The sequence below is a fragment of the Epinephelus lanceolatus genome, chromosome 4 (assembly GCF_041903045.1).
Source record: "Epinephelus lanceolatus isolate andai-2023 chromosome 4, ASM4190304v1, whole genome shotgun sequence".
NCBI classification, from domain to species: domain Eukaryota; kingdom Metazoa; phylum Chordata; class Actinopteri; order Perciformes; family Serranidae; genus Epinephelus; species Epinephelus lanceolatus.
Window position 1 is genome coordinate 38,346,628 of NC_135737.1, and position 23,984 is coordinate 38,370,611.

General features: G+C 41.1%; 1 protein-coding gene across 3 annotated transcripts in view; it reads right to left on the reverse strand.

Moving 5' to 3' along the window:
• Positions 1 to 23,984, reverse strand: part of LOC117259949 (galactosylgalactosylxylosylprotein 3-beta-glucuronosyltransferase 1) — an 88,433-nt gene that overhangs the window by 35,563 nt on the left and 28,886 nt on the right. For all 3 annotated transcript variants that reach the window (XM_033631763.2, XM_033631765.2, XM_033631767.2), the window contains exon 2: positions 14,603 to 14,830. The gene's annotated coding sequence lies outside the window, so the exon portion shown is untranslated. The remainder of the gene's footprint in view (positions 1 to 14,602; positions 14,831 to 23,984) is intronic.

The window sequence follows — 23,984 nt, forward strand, 5'->3', positions numbered from 1 at the left end:
AAAATGTCAAATAAGTGATGATGTTGTATGCAGGCCTAACGAAGTAGCAAGTCAGCATACTCTCCAGCTCAATGTAAAAACAAGGCACCTTTGACATTTCAACCCAAGCCTTGATAATCCGCTCTTTGCTGGCCTTTCAAATCGTTGCTTATCACTTACTATTATTATTTGTCCTTTGCTTGTATGCAGCTATGCACAAGCATATTCAAAGAGCACCCGGGGGCACAGAAAGATGACACCGACAGAACAGTGTTGACACAGCGACTGTGTGTCTGCTGATGCTACATTAAAGAGGTGCCACTGAGTCAACGCCGCAATGACTTTGCTGAGATTACAGCACGGTGGTGACTGACGGCAACGCTGTCACCAAATCCACGACTGACTTTAAGCTTCATGAATGCTGTGCAAGCACCCGTGAAAACAACAGTGCTGTGTCATTAGCGATAATAATAATAATGAGGGACAAGACTTCAAATACACCCAACCCCAAGCGTAACCTTAAATATCATCATCATTATCATCCTTAAACAGGTTTGAAATACAATCAATCAATACAGTCAATCAAAGAGTTTTACAACTGTATGTCCACACATGCAATGTATATGTTAAGTATCCATGTAGTTCAATAAATGTAGGACAAACCAACCTTACATTGCATATAGCAGAACATAAAGCTGCTATCCAAAACATGAAATATGGACTGTGCCATTGCCAGACACTACAGAGTATCTGCTTATTTGCTATCAATCTGATGTAACCTTAAATACTTTCACTACCAGATCAAAGCAGACATGTTCTTATCTAACAAGAGTACAGTGAGGATGTATACTTGAGTTAAATCCTAAGGGCAGCATGTTAACATGGTCACAGTTACAATGCCAACATGCTCAGAATGCTGATGTAAAGGTTGACACCACTCTCATGACTATATGGTATGTATGAAGCTTCTGGCAGCAGCTGATTAGTTTAGCCCAAGTATATGGTCCTCAGCTCAATCTCCTCTTATTATGACTTATTAAGGAGACTTTCAAGGGGCTTTATGTCTCAGCAATGTTTTATTTTTTTTCTAGGTCAAAATGTTCTTGTTCCCTTGGGTCAGAATGTTGAAATTATCCACCTACAGCTTATAGCCTACTGGTGTACTCTCCTCGAAACCTGTGTCTTCAAGACGAGGCAGTCTTCCTGAGTTTAGACATTAATATTTGAGAAGATTCTTCCTATTCAAACTGCATTTGAAATGTCCATATGCCTTTGTTCTTCTGCACTTTGAACTGCAAAGCTCTTATGTTAGTATCAGGAGACTTAGGGATGTCCCCTAGCACAAAGACTGCAAAGCTAGTCTGGTTACAGTTTCTGCCTGACAACACGTCTAAATTGCACAAACATGTCCTGTGCAAGAACTTAAATGTAGAAAGGACATGTTGTAGTTTTACAGGCAGTTGCTGAACTATTTCTTGGAGCATGCACAGTTTCTTCTTGGCAGCCAATACTGCAGGAAGTCATTGCACCCTGCCAAGAAATAGTTTCGAACCACCCTTGTAAAATTGTAGCTTGTCTTTTTTTTTTTTTAACATTTTGGTTTCTGTATCCATTAGTGAGCTTTAGACGTGCTGGTAGGCAGATTTTGAGCCAGGTTAGCTGTTTCCCGTTTCTTGTTCGTGCTAAGCTAACTGACTGCTGGCTGTAGTTTACCAGACTAGCAAAAGGGTGGTATCAATCTTCTCATTATACTCTTGGTGAGAAAGCAAATAGTGTATAATATTTTCCCAAAATGTCAAACAATTCCTTTACAATCACTTAGGTTATATTAGCAACATGTAGCAAGCAGAATTTTACATTTTTACAGTAGGTCTGTTTGAGCCAGCTCTGTGCTACCGTGTTTCTCGACCATATGGCCTACTTTGTTATTTTCCATCGACTGCAACAGCCATAATGATGTTCCCTTTAGTTTCGTCTTGACTCATAAAAGGTGAGTCATTTCCGCAGTGCCCAGTCCTGTGCCCATAGTAACACAGTCACACACTAAAGCCAGCATGACTTTCCTCCCTCCTAATGGTGATCAATAGCCTGTAGGCTGAGGAAAACCCTACTGTCTCTGTCAGTAGACTGAACCATAAGACCCTGATGTCGGGCTGAAGAATAGCTGAGGCGGGTCGACCCAGTATCTATAATGAACCCCCTCGGGGCTCACACATTATATGTGGAAATGGCTCCAATTAGGCCATCCAGCTGTAAAGTCCAGGGAGGATTGGGCAATAACAAAGTTAGAGTGGAGGTTGTGGATGGGACTGAGCAACAATCAGGTGTTATCAGAGCTGCATTCGATCACTGTTCTTAGTATGTGTGCTGCTTAAGGTCTGCTGATTGCACAAATCAAAGGCTGTTTTTTCCCACCAGCTTAAAGACCCGTAACACTGCACTGTGAATACTCCGAACAGATCTTTATGTTAAAACAATAATACTAATTATGTTTTTACAGTTACCGGCTTTCATAACATGACATCACATGCAATGCATTTTAAAAACATCTCAGTCTGCCTGCAGGTGATCCTAATTATCATGTTTTCAGCCCTAAAGTGACGCCTTGTAGCTTTCAAACATACATCACTTCCACTGCACTGAAATACAGATCATAAGTAGATTTCTTGGTTGGTAACTAACCAAACTGATGTGTTTCTATGACCCCTTGGAGGGGACACATTATCGTGAGTTTGATGAATGTATCCCTGAAGTTTGACTGACCCCTCTGGCCCTTTGGCATTTCAACGGAGCACAAGGATTTCTAGTTGGATGGATGGAGTCTAGATATTAGGCAAGAGGAAAGGTCACTGGCTTAACACAGCTGTTCATCTATGTAGCTGTGGTGCTTACTTGAATAACTGCCTAGCAATGTTCGACAATGCTTGGTTATATTTTCAATATGTGTGATTTACAGTTTTCATTAGTAATTATTCTGTCTCACTCACTATCTCATGAAATATTTAAAACTTTTTTTAAAAACTGTTTTTTACTGACTTTCTAAATGTGAACAAACCTCTCGTGTACTTTTCAGGTGCTGTCAGTCAGTCAGTCAGTCAATCAATTTGTTTGCAGGGACGAATAAAGATCTAAAATGTGATAAATCATTCTAAAAACAGAGCCAGAATTGCGGTGACAGCTTTTCACCAAAAAGCATCGTATCCTCTTTTGAACATTTTGCAGACCTTTAATGTGATTTTGAGTAGGATGTGCTTTCCTCTCCTGGCTCATGCTCAATTTGTCTTGAGCATTTTGAGATGCCAGTGGGCAGAGAAATGACCCTTTCTTTCTCTAATGCTGTTGCATTATGGAATAACCTCTGGTTGAGCATCGCAGAGGATTTTCACCGGCTTACTATTGATTAGCCTCTTTGTCCAATTCAGACTGACACTCTGGTTTTTATGCAGCTCTGAGGCGAGACAGAGCTGAGATCTCAGGGCACACTCGAACATCAAGCACATCCCTTCTCTCAGATATAATCCTACATGAGGAAGCAGCTTCGTACAGCTTCCCTCTGCTCATTGCTTCAGTTGCATGTGTGTTTGTCTGTGTCTCTATCATAACCACTCAGTGTATGGCTGAGATGAGTGTGTGCATGTGACGTTGTTCTGTCACAGTTAGCAAGCTCGGAACATTCAGAGGTTGCTGTTTAATGTCACCCTCTCTGCTTTGATCGTGTTCTACAACAAAATCAGGAAACAACCATTAATCTTTTCGTTTGTTTCTTTGCATGTGCATCCACACATAATATGCAAATTTGACAACTCTGGATTCTGATGATGCATCTCAAATTTCAAAATTACAATGATTGGTCACAGCGGGAGAGCCTCAGACAATCCAGACCAAAAAAGGGCTGCGTTCAGCCCTGACCAAACACGGCAAAATGTTTATTTGAAAAATGGTGATGCATTGAACATCCTGTTTTCTTATGCAAGTGCACACTGCTATTTAATAAGGCAGGGTTTAATTCAGTTCATTTTAATCCAACTCAAAGGGGCTTTATTGGCATGGGAAACACACGTTTACACTGCCAAAGCAAGTGAAAAATAAAAACAAAAATTGTACTTACATTAAGTAAAGATTTACTAGAATTTGGTTTATATGCATGTCGCTGCTGACTGGGCAACATCTCTGACACACCCACCAAATGAGACAGAGTACCTCAAAGCTCATTGCACACTGTTTTACACCACTTTGATTAAACATGTCCTTTTACTCAGGAACCGTAGCAAAATGGCGCACACCGTTTTCAGACTTAATTTGCTCCAGGTGTTACTAGTGATGGGCGAAAAATGAACAAACAAATCTTCTTGGATAATCTTTGTGGTGTTCAGTATGTACAGGGCCAACGTATCAAACGCCTGAATGCTTATGAGTCCCTGACTTTTCGCGCTTACTCACTTGCTGTTATCGTAGGGTACTGCTCACGCTGCCTGCTACAAAGAGTAAATGAGAAGTGACTAAATCAGACTTGAGTCCAGACTGCCTCACAGCTAGACCTACTGAGCAACACTGAATGAATGATTCTGTTCAAAGTAGGACATTTGCTGCTTACCCAGGAATAACGACCAACTGATGCAGTCAAATTATATTTCTGTGACATATGTTGGGCTTCCATATTAATACTCACCCATTCTTGTCTGGAATACTTGACAAAAAAACCCTTATATTCCATGAATGGCATTGGAGCGGTCAGCTTATTACTGAAACTATACTGGTCTGGTACCAAAATTGCACTCCTTTTCCAGGTCTTTGTTTTGTTGTTCTGCAGTAGCGTCGCGCAGCAGCGGCACTAAATAAACGAGAACTGTTTCACTTGTTGTCTGGTGCTGCTCAACAGACAATGTCCTTGTCCAGTCAGTGCTCTTTTATGTTGGATGATTGAAGAGTTCTCCCCTCACTTGAGACATTCACATGAACCTTTCTCACTCCTGACAGAGGATGTTCGCACCAGATAAACAACGGGGTGACATTAGCATCTGACTTTTACTCAAGAGACCAGGGTCTGGTTTAACAAAGATAGACTATGGCTTAGATTTCACTAATAGTTAGAATTCAAACGTCTAAATTCATCTCTTGTACAAAGCTGTCTAGCTATCATGAATTCTGGGTAAATAAAATATTTTTTTTTCTAACTAGAGCAACCGTGTCTCACGTCTTCTCCCTTTTCTCCTGCAGAAAATGTTTGATTTCTGGAGGATTTAACACTTGCAGGGACATTTTACTGTCAAATTAATCGACTAGTGTAACAGTACAATAAACTACCAGCACCATGTAATGTCAGCGCAGAAAAGGCAGGTAGCAGAGCTGAGATGCTGTGCCTTCTTAATGTGGCAGGGCTCAGTATTTCTGCAGTCTCGTCAGTCAGGATCAGGATGGTTTCTCTGTGTAAACGAAAAATGACTGATGATTTTCCAACAGGTTGCTGCACTCTCTAAAAACTTTTTCCTCTCTTTTTGCTTGCTCCACAGCACGTTAGCAAACCACAAATTACAAGGTAGGTTTTGCTCTTTTGTCATCCGGTGCCACTATTCAGCTGGTGTCACTGATTGTTACTATGGAAACAGATCTAAGTCCTGAGGTAGCTTGGGAGGTAGGATGGCCTTGTATATGAGCAATGCCTCACGTAAATAGTTACTTATGATGAGGTGCTTCGAGTTAAAATGACCCCTGCGCCTTTCAGTTCACTGATTGGTCTGTTTTTTCCACCTACCAGGTTCTGTGTTTTTCAGACCAAAGTCTAACCTGGTGAGACTTTAGCACAAGCTGTGTGAGAGTAAATATAATTGAGTGCGCAAAGCTCTGATGATATGGATAAAAATACCATGCTTCTTCTCCCAGACATTACTCATTATACACAGTGGCCATATGCTGGGCTAGAAAATAGAGCAATAAGATTGCCTCAGAGGGAGTTGTTGGTGCTGTATCGCTCCAGGGCGAGACAATGTTGGTGTATCCCTGTTTGCTTCCCAAAGGAGACGGTGCAAGTCTGGGGGGGTTGTGCTTTAGTCAAGGCTGTTGTCCTGTTAACTGCTGCTAGTTGAGCTGGCCTGGGGCTGACTAATGACACACACATACTGATGTGGTCTGATGGGCTTCGGGGTGATTTAACTTCTTTAAAAGCCTTCAGCATCTCCCGGCTTGTGTGTGCGTGCAAGTGGATGCATTTGTGTCTACGCATGTGTTTTTGTGTGTGCACATATGGCTGCATGTTGTCTGTATGTGTGTGGGTTTCATCAGACAACTCTACGCCAACTTTCACAATTCCCCAGGACCTTGCTGAGTCTTAGAGCAGTCCTAGTTATCTAGACTTGCAGGAGCTCACTGTGTGCAGGTACCATACTGCGCTGCAGCCAGCTGGCTCGTGGATAAATCCCAAAATGTCTGGGAGACTGAACTCCTTATTTGGGTCATGTTGGTTTGGGTGGAATGGAGTTGTTCAAATGCTGAACTTTCAATGATCTACTGTATTCAGTTTAGCCTTTTGTGTGCTAAAAAATACTTGTTTTTCACCAGTATTTGGGATTCTGTTTGCACGCCTCCTGCATGTGGTGTTTGTTACAGTATCTGTGCCATACAACTGCTCTGCGCATGGTTTACACTCCAAAACCAGGTTGCTGTGCACTGAATAATTCAATGTTCAAGAGGGAAACGTTAAGAGACGTTTCTCATGATAACAATGAAATTGCAAACAGTTGCATCATGGCACAACACTTTCTTACTCCTAACCTTACAATACAACATTATCCATGTTTGAGAAATCTGTGTCCTTGCACACGTGCTGCGCATTTTGCAGTTCAGAGCATGCGAGCTGCTGTTGAATGCAATGCTTTCATCTGTTCTTGCAGTAGTTCTAAGTATTTTAAATCACTAACTTTTTTGTGCACATTTTCTGTTCTGAATGCGTCAGAAGAAGTGATGATTTATTCAGAAGTTAGCAATTAGTGGGTGGTTTAATTTGAAGTTCAAAGGTCTGCCTTGGTTTAATAAGGCACTTATAAATGACTGGTGGAACACAAGATAAACTAAAAAGCACAAAAACTAACTCACAAAGCATTTTCATGACAGCTGCTTTTTCACTACAATTTTTTTAGGTCAGCCATTTGTATACCCGCTTGGCTTGTGAGAATTAATGCTACAGAAAAACTGCCAAGGAGACGAATGTAATTGTAGTGTAGGTGGAAAAACCAAGTAAACAGTGATGCATTTAAGCACTCTCTAAAACCACCAAATGTGTGTGTTATTATCTTTGAACTGCTCATTTCCCCTCTGTGTCAGTAATCACATACAATGATTGTGCGTCATGCTTGGAATTTCATCATTAATCTTGGAATAATTCAGCAGCTAATGTTTTGAAATTGAAATGAGAAAACGTCGCCTGTGGGACGTCTGCATAGCAGGTTTATGTCATTACAGAACAAAGAGCTTGTGCAACAAAGGGCAGAAGACAAACTGCAAAGAGCTCACAGTAGATTTGGTGAAGCGTCAATGACGAGTAGTCTCTTCCCGGTATTAAGACTAACACACTCGCCCTATCACGGAGCTGAAATCTAGGCAGGAAGTTCAAGGATTGCCTAGTTTGCAGGCATGAGGAGGAAATACAATGGATGCTTTTTTGGGAAGGCACATTCCCACTTAATAATTTATGTTCCAATTTCTTGTTCTACAAAAACCTTGGTCTCTAGCGTGTTTATCATCCAGGGCAAGGGAGAGACACAGGACGCTAGAACAGAATGGGAAATGCACTTTCTGTTGATAACAATGCCTCGAGGTGGGATATAGAAAATGATGGTCTATTCTAAATCTGTTCTGCAGCCTTAGGTCAGGACATGCATTACTGTAATCTATTCTAAACATACACTGCACTTTTCAGTATATGCTTAGCTCTTTAGACACTGGTACAATGTACCTCTGTTTGGGAGATTAGTCTGAATGCTGCAGCTGCGATAAAGACGGAGGCAGATTAACACATAAAGTACATCCAGTGTTTTTTGTTTTTTCTAACATAGGATACAACATCTGAATTTTCACTCTTCAATATACAGATGGTGCTGTATTACCTATGTTTGCTGATTATAATCAGAAATATTGGATGAAGCGAGATACCCCACTTAGCTCACTTCCTGATTCAGTGACGTCAGCGCCACGCCCCCGTAGGAGACTTATGGCAGCTCTGAATGTATTGTCGTCAATGAGGAAAATGAACGTGATCACAATTTATGGTCAATTCTTTCGCCTTATAGTCACTAAAGTAAATATTGGGTTCGTTTTCCACAAGCCACACATCTTACCAACATTCTGACTCTAAAGCTGCATTTTTCATCTGCACAGATCAAGAGAAAATTAACTTTGTTTGAGCCCTGTCCGTCTCAGAAAACAAGTTCTCGTGAGATCTTATGATCTTGATAAACAGGCGGTAAAATCACAGTTAGCTTACAAACAGTTATTTACCACTAGTAAATAATAGGAAGAATGTATTTTCATTCCACCTGCTTCTCGATCCGCATAAAAGGGGGGGGGGGGGGGGGGGGGGTTGAGGGAGAACAGGCTCTGATTGGAGGGAGAGCTAACCACGCCCACTTAGGAGACAGGAAGAGTAACCGTTTTCTTAACATTGGATACGCCTACGGTGGGGTATCTCGCTTCATCCAATATCTCTGCTATAATGTTTATTACCAGAATCCTGATACTTCCTGCTTTCAAACTGCCAGACACAGCCCATAGCCATATGAGCCATGTGTTAGCAATCGTATAGAAACACTTAAATCACATGGATCTTAAAAAGGGTCAGGCTTTGGAGGCTACAGTCCTTGGACACAAAGTGTTCAGTAGAGAAATAAAATGAAAATATGACACAATGAAAAAAGAATGAAGGAGTACAAATACAAAGCATATACCGAAAAATTGTGAAATATTACAATGATTTTTTAAGAACTTAACTCAACATTACAAAATTATCTTTCACCCTGCTTCTTTGTTGTAACAACAGTGTTTATTACAGGGATTTATTTTTTTATCTAATTCTGTTAGGGCTCATTATGATTGCAGATTATTTTCTTGATTAATAAAGTCATGTTTGGTCAACCTGGTCTCACTCCCAGCTTGTCAAATACTGATGCTTGGTCAGTGGCCCGACACTGAAACACTGACGCAATCTTTAGCCAGGGTATGAGACACACTACACTATAAAGAGTGAGAAAGTCAACAAAGGGTGGGTGGGAGAGCTGGTGAATGGGTAAAGTGGACTTTCACCCAGGAGCCTGCTGTTCTTGTCCTGTGTAAAACGAAGAGTCAGTTGAATTATTTTAATAACAACATGCTGTGCTAGTTTGAGTAGCATACTATGCTAGTTACGGACAGTGTGTAACACGCAGCTCACACAGCAGAGCAGCACAGCAGCGCAGCACAGCACTGAACACACAGTCAGTTGGAGTGGAGCCTGTGTTGCGTCACATAAATGACAAATTCCAGCACTTGCCACTCCTGCCGCCCCACACGTTGTGTCAAAGTGCCACCCTGGGCAAACGCCCATTCGGCCCACATCAGGATCCGCTACTGGCTAGTGACATAGGCTATGTTACGTGATGTATGTGATGTGTTTTCTAAACCTAATCATGTGGTTTGTTGCCAAAACCTAAAAAATAAAAAGAGTAAATATTTAAAATTTTCAGTTAAATTAAATCAAATTTAAATTCCAGTGAAATACATTTTTTTAATTATTGGATTATTTCACGCTTTTATGAGCACACCATTTATATCAGTCTGCATTGATTATCAAAGTAGTTGTTTGTTAATTTTCTGTTGATCAAAATTAAATTTAAATGAAATAAAATAAAATAATCTTTAATAGAATAAAATAAAATTTAAATTCCAGTGAATAACTTTTTTTTAATATATTGGATTATTTCACTCTTTTATGAGCACACCATTTATTTCAGTCTGCATTGATTATCAAAGCAGTTGTTTGTTAATTTTTTGCTGATCAAAATTAAATTTAAATAAAATGAAATATATATTATTTTTTAAATAAAATAGAATAAAATTTAAATTCCAGTGGATAACTTTTTTTTAATATATTGGATTATATCACACTTTTATGAGCACACTAATTTCGGTCTGCATACATTTGTATGATTATTTATTTCATAAAATCTAATTAATTGATTACTTTTTGAACATTTGTGGTCTCCATATTCAACACTGCAGATTTTGGATTGTATTTGAACGCCCACACATCTGATAACATAAAGCCGACATTCAAGTTTCATCTTTAACGTGCAGTGATAATTTTGAATACATGTATTTAACCGTATCTGTATGATTTTTAGCCAGTGTTGGCCAGAGCAGAGGGAAAAGAGGATTTATATTGTAGGTGCGTCTGGTGGCCTTAGCTCTTCTGAGCTCCTCTTCCTTTTTTCTGTCAAACTCTGTCACATGCACACACCCACACACACAGTTTTATCTTCCCTCCCTTCTTCTTATTCTAGTGTCCTCCTCTTTCTCCACCTCATCTTCCATCCCTCTCTCTCACAGACAATTTCTCCCTGCCTCTTTCTTATTAACTTCCTCCCCCTCTCCACCCCATCTCCAACCTCCCTTCTTTTTCCTCTCTTCCTCTATTCATCTCCTTCTCTCTCCCTCTCCCTCTGTCTTTTTGACTGGCTCTCTCTGGGGGCGGATGTGTCTCGTGGCCCTCTGCAGATCTGGAAAGGACATCCTCTCAGTTTAATTCAAGTCAACCCCGGTCTCCTGGTGCTCCAAGACGCAGCATGTGTGACAGCTCTACAGAGACAGCCAGAAGGAACAGACAAGTCTCATCTGCATATACGTGTGAGTGTGAGTATGTGTGTGTGAGAGGGAGGGACAGTGTGTGTTTCAGCCAGGCATCCTCCAACATTTCCCTGCAGAGCGAAAGAGTTAATTTCACCCTGGCAGCAATCATGGTTGTCTATAAATCTATGATGAGAGGCTGCTACGTTGATTAGTCAGTGCTAATTCAGCTCAGACCAATTAAAGAGGTTGAGAGTGCTATCTAAATTATTACATAACATATGCTATTTGCTCTAAGCTTGTTGGAGAAACTGTAAATAAAACTATGATCATGAAGACGTTATGGAATCGTGCCTTTTCTCGCATGCTCAAAGAAACAGTTCGCCGAAAGCGAGGCTGCCGGTGGGAATATTGCATGTATGAACATTTAATGTAATGCAATATGGTTCCAATATAACGAAGCCCAATAAAACAAGATCACAAGCTGCAGCTTCAAACGTGACATTAGAGGAAAATCAATACTTCTCTGCCACAGCCCGGGCTGGGTGACTAATCAGATTTTATTTGGATCAATAGTTGGCTTACAGCAATTATAAAAACAAGAAAACTGAGATATAATGATTATTGTGCTGCATTCTCTGTGTTATAAATCCAGCGCAATCCTTAACTTTACAGTGGTGCACTCAGTGTTGCCAATTAGGCAACTCGAGAACTTTCTTTTGGAAGATTAAGCGACTTTTTAGACCTTCTTAAGTGCTTTTTTGGGAAAAAAAACTAACAACAAATTTAGTGACTTCAATAGAACATCAAGGACAAAGCAAGGAACATATTCAAACACATCATACTGTAATTCATATGCATGCTGCTAAAAGTAATTGCAGTGGACAACTCTTCTGACAAAAGCACGAAGTCTCTCCCTCTCATTTGTATGTTATTTATATAACTAATTTTTACATTTATTTTTGTTTTTCAGTTAAAATATATTTAAAGTAAAAAAAAACAAAGGTAAAAGACAAAGTTTATTTTTAAGTTGAATAAACACATGATGTAACTACAGTCAAAGAGTAATCATGTTAACCAAAATAATTGTGATTATGATTTTTGCCATAATGCCACAATCTCAAAATAAAATAAAATAAAATCATAAAAAAAATTATATAAATAGGCTTTACTGAAATTTAACTACACATTTAAACAAGTGAACAAATAAAAAAATAATTAATTACAGGGCTGTTGTATTGGATTGCATTACCCTCTGAGACTTTGCTATTAATTAGTCAATATGCTCGTATTGACAATGTGACTATGTTTATGCTAAACAGCTATAATGTTTGCATCATCTCTGTTTAGTTTACTAATTAGCACTTAACACAAAGTGCAGCTGAGGCTGATAGAATGTCATTAGCGTTGCAGGTATTTAGTCGAAAATCAAATTATTGGACAGGTTAAAATTCAACCTGATGACGGCCCCAAGCGGCAACCTCTAGGGCTGAAAAATGATGCTTATGCAGGTCAGCTAATGGCCACAGATTAAAGGTGTAGCTATAGCTGAAGCTATTTCAGTGTGTTTCCAGATCATGAAAGTTAATTGTAATGTTTTGGCCTCCTAAAAAAAAACTTGTTCAGCAGTTGGTTGTATTAAAAGACCGTCTAAGGATGCAGATGTTGGGCTTTTCTAGTAAGTACGCTACATTTTGTTTGTTTTTCTTTGGTGATTAGCATTAGCAATATCACAGTTAATCATAGTTGTAAATGCACCATGCTAACCAAGCTAGAAGCTAGCCTTAGAGCTAGTTTGTCCCTCTTCTCCAAATATGGTCACTTGTAGCTCCCAAAATCCAAGATGGTGGAGGCCAAAATGCCAAACTTGGGAGTCCACAAACCAGTGCGTAATATTACTGTGGCTACATCCATTATTTCACAGTTCAATGATAGCACTGCATGAACAGTCAGAGGATCCCTAAAGTTGTCAGGTTACATCCTCGAGTCCATGTCATTGTTCCGACAGCCCATTGGTCCGACATCCCATTAGTCTGACAGTCCGCGGTGCTGAACCGCTCCCGGCGGGCATATTTCTACCTTGATGGTGCGCTGCGACCATCTCTGGGTCAGCTGGGAAAGGCTTGAGTCGAAGCAGGCTCACAGCTTATGTGTTTGTCACTTTCTTTTTCATTTTAACCCACACCATGATCTTTTCCTAACCCTAACCAAGTGGTTTTTGTGCCTAAACCTAACCAGACCTTAACCACAGGGCATCATGGTGATTTCAGAACAACGGGACTTCTGAACAATGGGTTTAATATGGTCGGAACAATGGGATGTCGGACCAATGGGCTGTTGGACCAATGGGCAGTTCCCACATCCTCAGGGAACCATAAATGTCTTACAAATGTTTGTGCCAAGCCATCATGTAGATGTTGAGGTATTTCACAGTGACTCAGAACTAAGATGAGGACTGGTCCTCTGTGAATCATCAATACTGTGCAAAATGTCATGGCAATTAATTCACTTGTTGTGGAGACATTCTGCAAGAGGCCAAAAATGTGGTGGTGTTAGAGGGAAAGTCTAGGATCATCAGAGTGAGGAGGATTCATCCTCTGGACACTATGAATGTCTGTAGAAAAATAACATAGCTACCAACTGATTACTATGTGTCACAGCACACCCAAGACCTTCTTTTTAACAAAAGTTCTGTTCTTATTTCACCGTAATGCTTTTTTTCATTGTCTGAGAGAAGTTGGTGTTAATATACAAAAGTTAAATAGCTGGTGCAGTATGAAGCATTGCTATTGACCGGTGGTGTGATCCCAGGGCACTGTGGTTTAAGTAAGTCATATAGATCTGTGTGCTAACCTGTCTCATTTCAGCCATGTTTGTTTGCACCGGGCAAAAGGCAATATGAGAGTATGAGGTTTTGATTCATCTTACCCTGGGCTTGCCAATAAGAAATCATGATATTTTCTTTGGTTGTGAGGAGACAACAGAGCCTACAAGCGATTTAACAGCCAAGCCTTTCTCACTCCTTCTCTCTCCCCCCTCCTCACTATCTCATCATTTGCTGCTTCCACACCTTGAGATTATTTCTTCGGCTTTGTCATCAGCAGCATCGGCTCTTAAGCTTTCACACCTTCCCCCTCCCGTTCTTCTCCTCCATGCTTGCGTGCACTATGCCCATATACAGTATATATCAACCTCTAATATTATCAGGGGCCAGGGGAGATCGCAGGCAGCAGAGGTAAGTGGATCTGTCAGATCATTTTGCCCCTGTCCTCCACCTAATTCCTCTGCTAGATTTCTCGGTGAAAATGGAACATCTATTGGACAGGAGGTGAGACAGAAAGTAGGAAGACCGCCATGATGGAGTGAGACAGAGAGTGAGAAAGATGGTGGGTGGAGGTATTATCACCTGCATCCTCCTTTTACCTTGAACAACATCCGTTGATGCTCACAGAGTTTTAATTTTAGAAGGGAAAAGAAAAAAAGAATAAATAAGGCAGCTCTGTTTGTTAATGCGGGGCGTAAGTGAGAGCGAAATAAAGAACAAAGCAAGATTGTCAAGGTCAGCCCGGCCGCTGCGCGTGAGACAGTTTACAAAAATATCCTCATGTATTTTAAAGACATCACCAAGCCAGCAAAATACACTGCTCATCACGAAGTAATCAATATCTTGCATTGATTCTCAGATGGAACACTGGTTATGAACTTCGTATTTGCTCTACTGAAAACAATAAAAGCATGGGAATGGGTGGCACGGTGCTGGTCAGTTGAATGGAAATGTGTTCCCTCACAACAATGAGAACAATAGAATACTCACAAGCAGTCCTCTGCCCGTCTGCAGCAAGCACAGGCCCCTCCTCCAGTGTATTCCTTTCCTCCTTGTGTCGTCTGATACTGCCACAACTCTTCGTCTCAAGCCTGCCTTAATTGGTGCCGCCTGGACAGCAGAGATGTGTGCAGTTCAAGGTGGTCAAACGCAGTGGGAAGCTGTGTCACCGGTGACATCCAAACTCTCCCAACAGTTTCACGTCCTCAGGGCTGGCCCCTGGAGAAACAAGAGCACGAGAGATGTGAGTAAGAGTGGGCCTCCTCTGCCCGATACAATGAGGGGCATTGAAGAAAGGGAATGAGCAGGATGGCAGCTGGGAGGAGACGCTGCCATACTAAAACAGCCACTGGGTCATTCACAGTGCCTCAGTGATGGGATTTCTGTTTGCATCTGGACAGCTGTCAGGAGAGTTGATCATTGTGTGAGTCTTTTCCTCAGAAGAGGTGCAGTTACACGCTGCTTGGCAGGAAACTGATGACATTTTTGTTTTCGTTTTCATGGGGTGTGCCTTTTAGGACTACACACCCATGTAGCTGACTTCAGCTGCATAGTTATTTCATGTTTTTATTATACAGTATGAAAACCATCTGCATGGCCTTTAAAGAAATCAGCTTAAAAAAGTATGCATTTCTATACTTTCCTATGTTATTAATTATTTTTCTGCACCCTGGGGAAATAATGACAGAACAGCACAGTAGAAATGTGCTGGAATATGGCCTTATCTAAACATACATTTGACAACTTATTCAGCCTATCAGCTATTAATAGCCTCCTACCTCTTACACACTGCCTCTAGGGAGTGTCATTTCAAAATGTCCATTTGGAAAAAAATAATAAAAACACACCAGCTGCAATTCTCCCTGACTTCACCACAATACCTCTCCCACAGCTACCACTCTCCATTATTGATGAGACTTCCTCTGTCGGCCTCATCTGCCACTATGTCGGTTGTACCCGCCTGTGGGCAGCCGCTGTGGTTGCAGAGGGGGACCAGCTGATGCCACGCGAGGAGAAATGAGACAAAGGTCGGGCACATTAACAGCCCATTGACAGGATGCGATGCAGAGGGCACGCAGTGTCGCAGGTTTGCTATTGGCCTAATCTAAATTCAATAGGGTTGTCATACGGGAAGAAAGTAATTATCTCAAAACCATGGGGAATACCCCCTCTGTAGATCCAGCTGACTCGCACATACTCAACATGAGCCAGAGGATTTAAAACACACTCTGTGGAGCCACATTACTGGTGATGGAGGAATGACACTTTCTGAAGCACTGAATCATTATAAAGCAACTGTGGTGAAGATGGTTCACTGTTTCAGAGCATCTGATGCAGTCACAAACATCTGCTGGCCAAACCCTTAGTGTTGTGCTTGTATGTCATTCTGAGAACATGATGAAACTGCTGCTCATAAGTCTTTTCACATTAACAACGCATCACTTTTAAACAGTCTACTGCTCTGTGTTAAGATACAGATTGACAAGAACATCCTGTATTCACAACCAGCTCTCTGACACGAGTGTGACATAACAAGGCTTTGTTAAGGGTGGTCATGTGATGTTTGGTTGGGTGAAGCAAGGCACTGAAATATCATGCTAGAATTTGAAAGGTCAATACTAGTCTGCTTTTGAGTGTAACATCGCTACAGATTATTCCTACAAAAGAACCAAGCAGAAACACAGAGGCAGAGCTGAGCAAGAAAACCAAGCTAAAGTACCAGGGTCAATTCTATGATCCCCATTTTTGTTTGTATGTCTTAGCAATTTGTATCATGCTTTTCACTGCAACTGCTCCTGTAAGACTTTGAACCTAGAGTCAGAATTCTCTGTAAAGTATAAAGAGAGACCATATGTGACAATTGTCCCTGGCGTGTAGGGCTGGGTATTAGTACTCAACAACCTTTAAGTCGTCAGCTGAAATAACCCAGTACCAAGTTGTATCAAAACTTCTCCAGTCAAACGATACCTGCCTTTGAATGTTTTGGTACACAGATCTGGAAAAATTACTATTTGTATGGTTTTGCTCACAGCCAATCACTGCAAGCATTCTTCTATTTATTGTGAAGTGTGACTTTCCCATTACTGCAGCAGCTAAAGCCCATACAGTCTGTGCTGTGGTGAAGTTGAACTATGTATTTGATGAAGATGGCAGTCAGTGTGCTGAGATGCCACCAAAACATTAGAAGTATTGCTTTAGTCCAAGCATGCAGGGTCTGGTGGAGTATAATGTAATTGAATGCTTTTTACAAGCTGTAATAATTCATTTCGAAACCATGTAAATGCACATTTATATTACAGTGAACTTGCACTGCAGGTTTGGCATTAATCAGCGCAGTATTAGCTACAGTGCTAATGCTGCTAACAGTTCATCTCAGACACAGAGATCAGCTCAAACAGTATTTCTGTAAGAAACCTGGTAGCTGTATTTACATGCTGATATTTTGCAAAGCAAATATCTTTTTCCTTTGTGGTCTCAGTATTAGAATAATTTATTATTGTACAGTTTTATAAAGTATGTTTCAGTTCATGCAGTGGTCGATAGCTATTGACTGCACCCCCAAAGGTCAATGCAGCCCGGGTCAAAGTTCAACAAATTTGAACTTTCGGCACACCCCCGCTCAGCAAGGCGCACTGGAGACATCTGCACAGAGCCGTTGCCACACACATCATCAATAATAACAATGTGAGTACAGTATATATATGGTAAATACCAGCACATAGTTTAATAGTAGCACGAGAAGAGTCATTGGGTACAGGAACACACTTAGTAATGTTAATTACAGCAATAATAATTTAGGTTTAATGCATCTTAAATTGATGTAATTTGCATTTAAGTAAAGTTCTGACTTCAAACATAGTGTATTTTAAAAGATTTTTGAGTAACATTACTTATAGGCCTACCTACACATTTTATTCTGGGCCTCCACACCATCACAGGCAGACACATACACCCTCCTCCTCCATCACAACATGCTGTATACTGGTTTGACATGATGGAGATTTAAAGAGGTGTTCAAACCTGCACCTGCACGGCAGGGAACCGTACATCACTGCATCCCTGTTAGAGGCTCAAAGCCGGCAACTGCAGCAAATGTCAGGTAAAATAAAAATAAATAAATCATAGATGTGTTCTACTGTGGGCAGTGAATGAGAATCAACGTAAAACAAATCAAAAACAGTATAAACAGACAGATATTTTAGAGGACAGTGAGATGCCCAGCATGTTATTTCAGTGCAGAGGGACTCTGATGGAAAAAGCTCAAACAGCAATAATTGCCAGCTTAGACTGTGGAGCGACCAAAGGAGGCCAAGGATCTCAAGCTGCGCCTCTGCTCATCGGGGGTTAAAAGCTCAGAGATAAAACCAGGCACTAACCCAAAATGTATCTTTTGTGCCATGCGTAGCTATGGTTACTACACTGAATATAAATCGGCTGCTGATGGGTGGTGTGATACGGTGAGAGCAAAGGATACTGATAGTTTTCAAGATAATGTCATTTTTAAAATGAGGACTGATATTAAGTCATTTAAATGCTTCATGCAGGCTGATACATTTGCTCTGTCGCTCCCGAAACATCCACATCTGCCTATCTGCCTCGGGCTGTATGGGGGCTCATTTATATAATAACATCATTATTCCTGAGCTGCAACTGGGAGTGGCCCCCTCTATTTACAAAGACAATGGCTGCTTAATACTGGAATCTCTTTACATACCTAATACATACCCTGACAGGGAAGAACTGGATGAATTGTTTTGCTTATATAAAGACTGAAATGTGACTTAAAATACTTGCAACTAATTTTCTTTTTATGTTCCAATACAATATTTTAAATATAGATAGTCTCTGTGCTTCTGTGTTTTATACCCAGCAACAGGATTATGCAATTCATGTGTTATTAACATCTGCAGTTCACTCAGAAACTCCTTCAGGACTTGATAGAGTTGTGGCCAAAACCCCGGACCTCGGAGTGTGTGGACTGCAGCAGGCAGCTCCATTCTATCATGTTCTGCTGTGTGACCAGACACAAAACAGAACACACACACACACACACACAGAAGTGTATGTGCGTGGGAGTCCCCAGACACGCATGCACACACTTCCAGAAAAGCTCGTACTGTTCGGCGAGCTGTGGCTTTAACGTGGGCTGACCACTGCGACCACGATCAGTCTGTGCATCTGACAGTGACGGGTGGAGGACGAAACATGAAGACAGAGGACTGGACGGAGGGAGCAGAGAGAGAGAGGGACCAGACAGCGTGGTGTTAGTATTGATCAGCTTCAAACCTGCTCATGTAACCTATCAGAATGGACCGATGTACTGTATATATACACAAATGTATCATCAGGAATCGATGATTTCTCATGCGGAGGTTGTCTTGCAGAAAGAAATCCAACTCACAGAATACAATTTAAAAAAAGTGCAAAAATGTGACACTTCTCTTTCTTTATGCAGTATTGATTATGGTGTATATTTCTGTATGTACTGGCTGCTGCATGCAGTATATATTTTTAAATAATACATATCTAACACAGACTCTGGTGGAGAAGCTGCAAGAGTCTTGTTAAGATCATCCTTTCTAATTCTGCTTCCACCTGATGGACCCAAGGGGAGCCATGTGCAGGACATCAGTGTAAAACACACACACACACACACACACACACACACTAAAATATATAGACCTACAACAATATACAGTGCAGTATACACACAGACTCACTTGCCCAAGGCAAAAAAGGCAACCACTGCACTATATCAAGGGAATAGCGAATGCTTATTTCTGCAGAATCCAAATGCTTTCATGTATCTTTGCATTCTTGGAGGGTCAGACCTTTGCTGCATTCCACTACAGAAATTTGCCAGACATACAATAACCCCATCACTGATGATCTCTTCTCATACATCACTTTCCCTCTGTGTGTGATAGTAATCTTGTAAAGATTGCCATTGAGGAATAATATCAGTGGGGGGAAAATGCCCCGCTGAGAAAAAAACAAAGCCTGTCCTCTGCTGAATCTTTGATGGTGCGTCAGATAATACCAGAGATAATGACAGACCTGGTGGCCTTTTTTCATTCTGAAGACATCTGTCATTTAAGTGAAAATTGCCAGGTTTGTCATGAAAGAGAATTCATCGTGCCTTTGAGTATGGCTCTATGATTAATTCAGGCATGTCAGTTGGTGAGTAAATGCTTCTTTATTCTCGTGTAAGTGGTCAATATTAATAATGCACACGCGGGTCTAAGTTCAGCATCCGTCTTGGCAAAGTTTAGCATGGGAGGTTTCGCCAGCTGCGCACGCTTGTCACCACATCCTTGCTCTTTCTTTCTCTCTCTGCCTCTTTCTTTTCCACTGCAAGCTCGCCACTCCATCCTTTTCTCTCCCTTTCTGTCCCTGGCGCTGAAAGGCGCCGTATGGCTCTGATGCCTATTCCGATAGAAAGATGTGGCCCATCAGCAGTAATTGGAGGAGCTGTGGTGGTTGGGTTTCTCTAGGAGGCGGCAGCATGATCGATCCCATGGATGGTGGAGGTGGGCAGGCAGTCTGACAGCGCAGCATCCCCCACAGCTCCTGACAGCTCAATGAAGGCCAAGCCGCAGAGCACAGGATGTCCTTTTACAAGAACAATCATCATGTGCAGGTCACCCTCGAGCCCCTACAACTCACAGCCATCCAGTTAAATCATAATTACCCATTTAGTCGATTATCAGCTGGGTAGAAGCACACTGAATTTAATGTTAGCCTGTCATTATACCCACATTAAAGAATAAAGGAAATGTCAGAGGCCTAATAGCAATGATGTGATGTAATTATCTCTAAGGTGATTTATTTGAAAGATTTTACAGCGATAATCTCCCGACGCCCTCATACATTCTGTGAGGTATACAATTTAATTGCACACTGTGTGCGATGACACAATGAAATAGCACAGGATGTGGATGATGGATGCAGCGGAGACTTCACACGAGCAAGATAATTTGCATACACAGGCTGGTGTCAATACCGCGCTGCGTTTTCTCATCACAGCTTTGGAGTGCAGCCTTTGTTTGTCTTCCTGTTTATGTTTTTTTTTTTTTTTTCCCTCCTCATGACCAAAACTGTGTTGTGCTGAGCTCAGCCTGACCACCGGTTGCCATGGCGACGCACGGCAGCTGGGACTGATGGCGTGCTAGAAAAGCTTAGCACAGGTTAACTCCAATTGACTGTTTATTTAACTTGCACTGTTGTCTTTATCCTTACCACTGTCACACCTCATGCTACCTTCTGTGTTTGTGTGACTCTGTTTGGAACCTGCTGGTGACTGCAACAACACCAAACAATAAGAAGGCCAGTCACTGTGGCTTTAAAACATCTTGTCATCCAATTGCATTTCATTGACACTGATGAATAAATGAGGAAATGTCCTACATAAAATTGGCCACGATACCGTGTGTTCTACATTTTGCTCGTGTTGCGGCCTCAATTCTTACTCTCAGCAAAGTGCAGTGCAGACTCCAAGCAGAGATAGTTCCACTGATAATACACATAAATGCACAACAGATATCAATGAACTGTTCCAGCTGCTGCCATTTCTTTGACAATATAACGCCTTGCTGCAAGGTTTCAGCCCTGTAATTTTGTAGCTGCATTGATTCATGTGACTCTGACCACACGAAAACTTCTCCATAATCTGGCTCAGAGCCAGAGCTATTAAATTTACCCTGAGCTATGGCTACATGCTAAACTGCAACCACTACCTGAGCTTCAGAAAATGTTATTATATAATCCCTAAAATGTTTTAATTATTAGAATTTGTCATACTTTATATAGTTTGGTACTTAACTATACTGTAGTTTTTATATTCTTTTAGTTACATTCTTAAATAGTCTAAATGCTGTTTCAAAGCCTTTCCTATTATGCAAGGAATAAGATTCTTTAATTTATCTCTTTCTGATTGATATAAAAGTTGTTATAGCTCTGTCTTTTTTGTGATATTGAGAAATCAGCCTATCAATAACCCACCATGTTTTTGCTTTAAAATATGCATGTAATATTCTGTGATTACAACCGTCGCATTCACAGAAAGAATTCAGAGGACATAGTCTTAGTGTTCTCACAGCCCTGAGGATGAGGATGTATGTTGTGCAGATTGTAGAGCCCACTGTGACATCCAGCTATATGAATAAACCAGAATGAAAAGAAATATTTCTCTTTAAATAAATGAAACACTGATAGAAGTCACTTTAACTTTCCTCTATTGTCATCCATAACCTAAACATATTTCAGCTGTAAATGCACAGTAATATGTTTTAAATTCATAAAAACATCATTTTCTTACCCCCATCGGCAGCTTCATTTTTATAATATTGACTTAAGGATTAAATTACTTATTCAAATTGCCTTTTTTTTCTCTTCATTGCAGAGGGAGTCAAGAGCAACACTCATCCTCCAGGAGTTTGGCAAATACTTTTGAACAGCCTTCCCTTGACGCTACCTGCTGATCCCCCTCAGGGAGAACTTCTGACAGAGACGGAGGACAGGAGAAGGTTGTGGCTTTATAGGCAATCCCCCTATAATATTACCTCTCTTCCCCCTGCCACACACACACACACACACACACACACACGCACACGCACATACACATACAATACCACCCACCCCATCTCTGGAATACACTGATCCCTGTGAAGAATTTCCAGCCTCAGCCAGAGCTGCAGAGCTGTACAGGAATAACATCAGCAGCCTGAAGGTGCTGCTGGGTGAAAGTGCCAGAATCTCAGTTGGTTTCTGGGGTATAAATAGATCATAGCTCCAGGTTGTGTCCTGTTAGAATGCAGCATTACTCTGAATTATAATCTCCAATACTATCAAGAGCTACTCCATGCATTTATGTACATTTTTAAAATAAATATCTCTTGCTATTAATCAAAAGGAAACATTTAGACCACCTGGCTGAATCAACACTGCTGGCTCACTGCTGCTGTGTGCTTCTGTGCATCCCTACGGTACCTTTACCCTTGGAAAGGCCGATATGACTGGCCGGTGTTGATGTTTCGAGTACCATTACATAAATAGCGCACTCACTTCCAAAGTGAAGAAGCAACCACAACCTTTATGCCTTTCATCTTCACAGCTGTCGCTCAAGCTGCAGGGTCGTTTTCAGCTTCTCCAGGAGTTGAATTGATCCCTGAGAGACAATCAAGGGGGGGTCATTTTGACTCTTGGCTAACACTGGAGGTAACTGCTGTTGTTTGCACTTGGCAGCTTCCCCTCTCATGTTTGGTTCGAGGCATTACATCGACAGAATGGTAAAAGGGGCCACCAGACACTTTGGAAAACTTTGGAGGTGATGACATGCTCCAGGCTTTTAGTTTAGTCGCCGTTCCTGTGGTGAATGTTTATGAGCTGCTTTTATCACAGCTATGGAAGTTGCTGAGGAAAGACAACAAGCCCATGCTGCTTGGAATATTTATCAGTTACTCTCACCTGGTTTGTCTTTTCACAGAATCATACTTCATGTGACTGTTGTTCACAACACCTCTGCTGACCTCAGCGCTTTAGTGAGCGACATGGGGACTGTAACCGTATGACTGCAAGTCACTTAGCGGCATGAAGGAGCCATGTTGTTAATGATGCATCAAAAAGAAGGCAGCCATTATAAATTCAGCACTTTCTATCAACACTCTTGACTAAAGCACTCGAGGTTACACTTGAGTAAGATATTATGGATGATATGTCATATTTAATTTTAAAACGGCTTGCAACATGGTTGAAATGACACTGAGAGTCTACAGCTCTGTGAGGCTGTACTCAGGCACAGCGGTGCTTTGAGCTAAATGCTAACATAAACATTCTCACATACTTGCAATCAAGTTCCTTTGGCCCAATCGGAGTCCTTCAGTAAGGGGTAGCTGTCGATGGTGAGTCTGATCTGATACTTATATTTATGATACTGCTGCTCAGCACATATGCAAGCTACAACCTATGAGATGAGACAGAAGAGAGAACTGTAGCCCACTAAATCTGACACACCTTTCTTCTCATGAGCTAACTGATCTAAATTTTGGAGGACCTGGTTCAAAACTATTAAATTCACAAGTTTTGATAGGACAAGAATTAATTTTATGAATTACTTACAGAATTTATGCTAATTAGAGATGGCTGATATGACCAATCCATTACAATATGCCCACATTGGCCCATCCAATGCCAATCCCTATGAGCTTGGTATGTCCTAACATGCTGACTTTAAGCAGGTATAATTTTTACCAGGTAGTAAACCAGGCTAATTTGCACTTAGCAAAGATTAGAGCTGCAACTGATTGACTTCCAGAGGAAGTCAGGGGATCTCAATAGTCATTATCCACTTAAATATCTGTGCCAAATTTCTTGG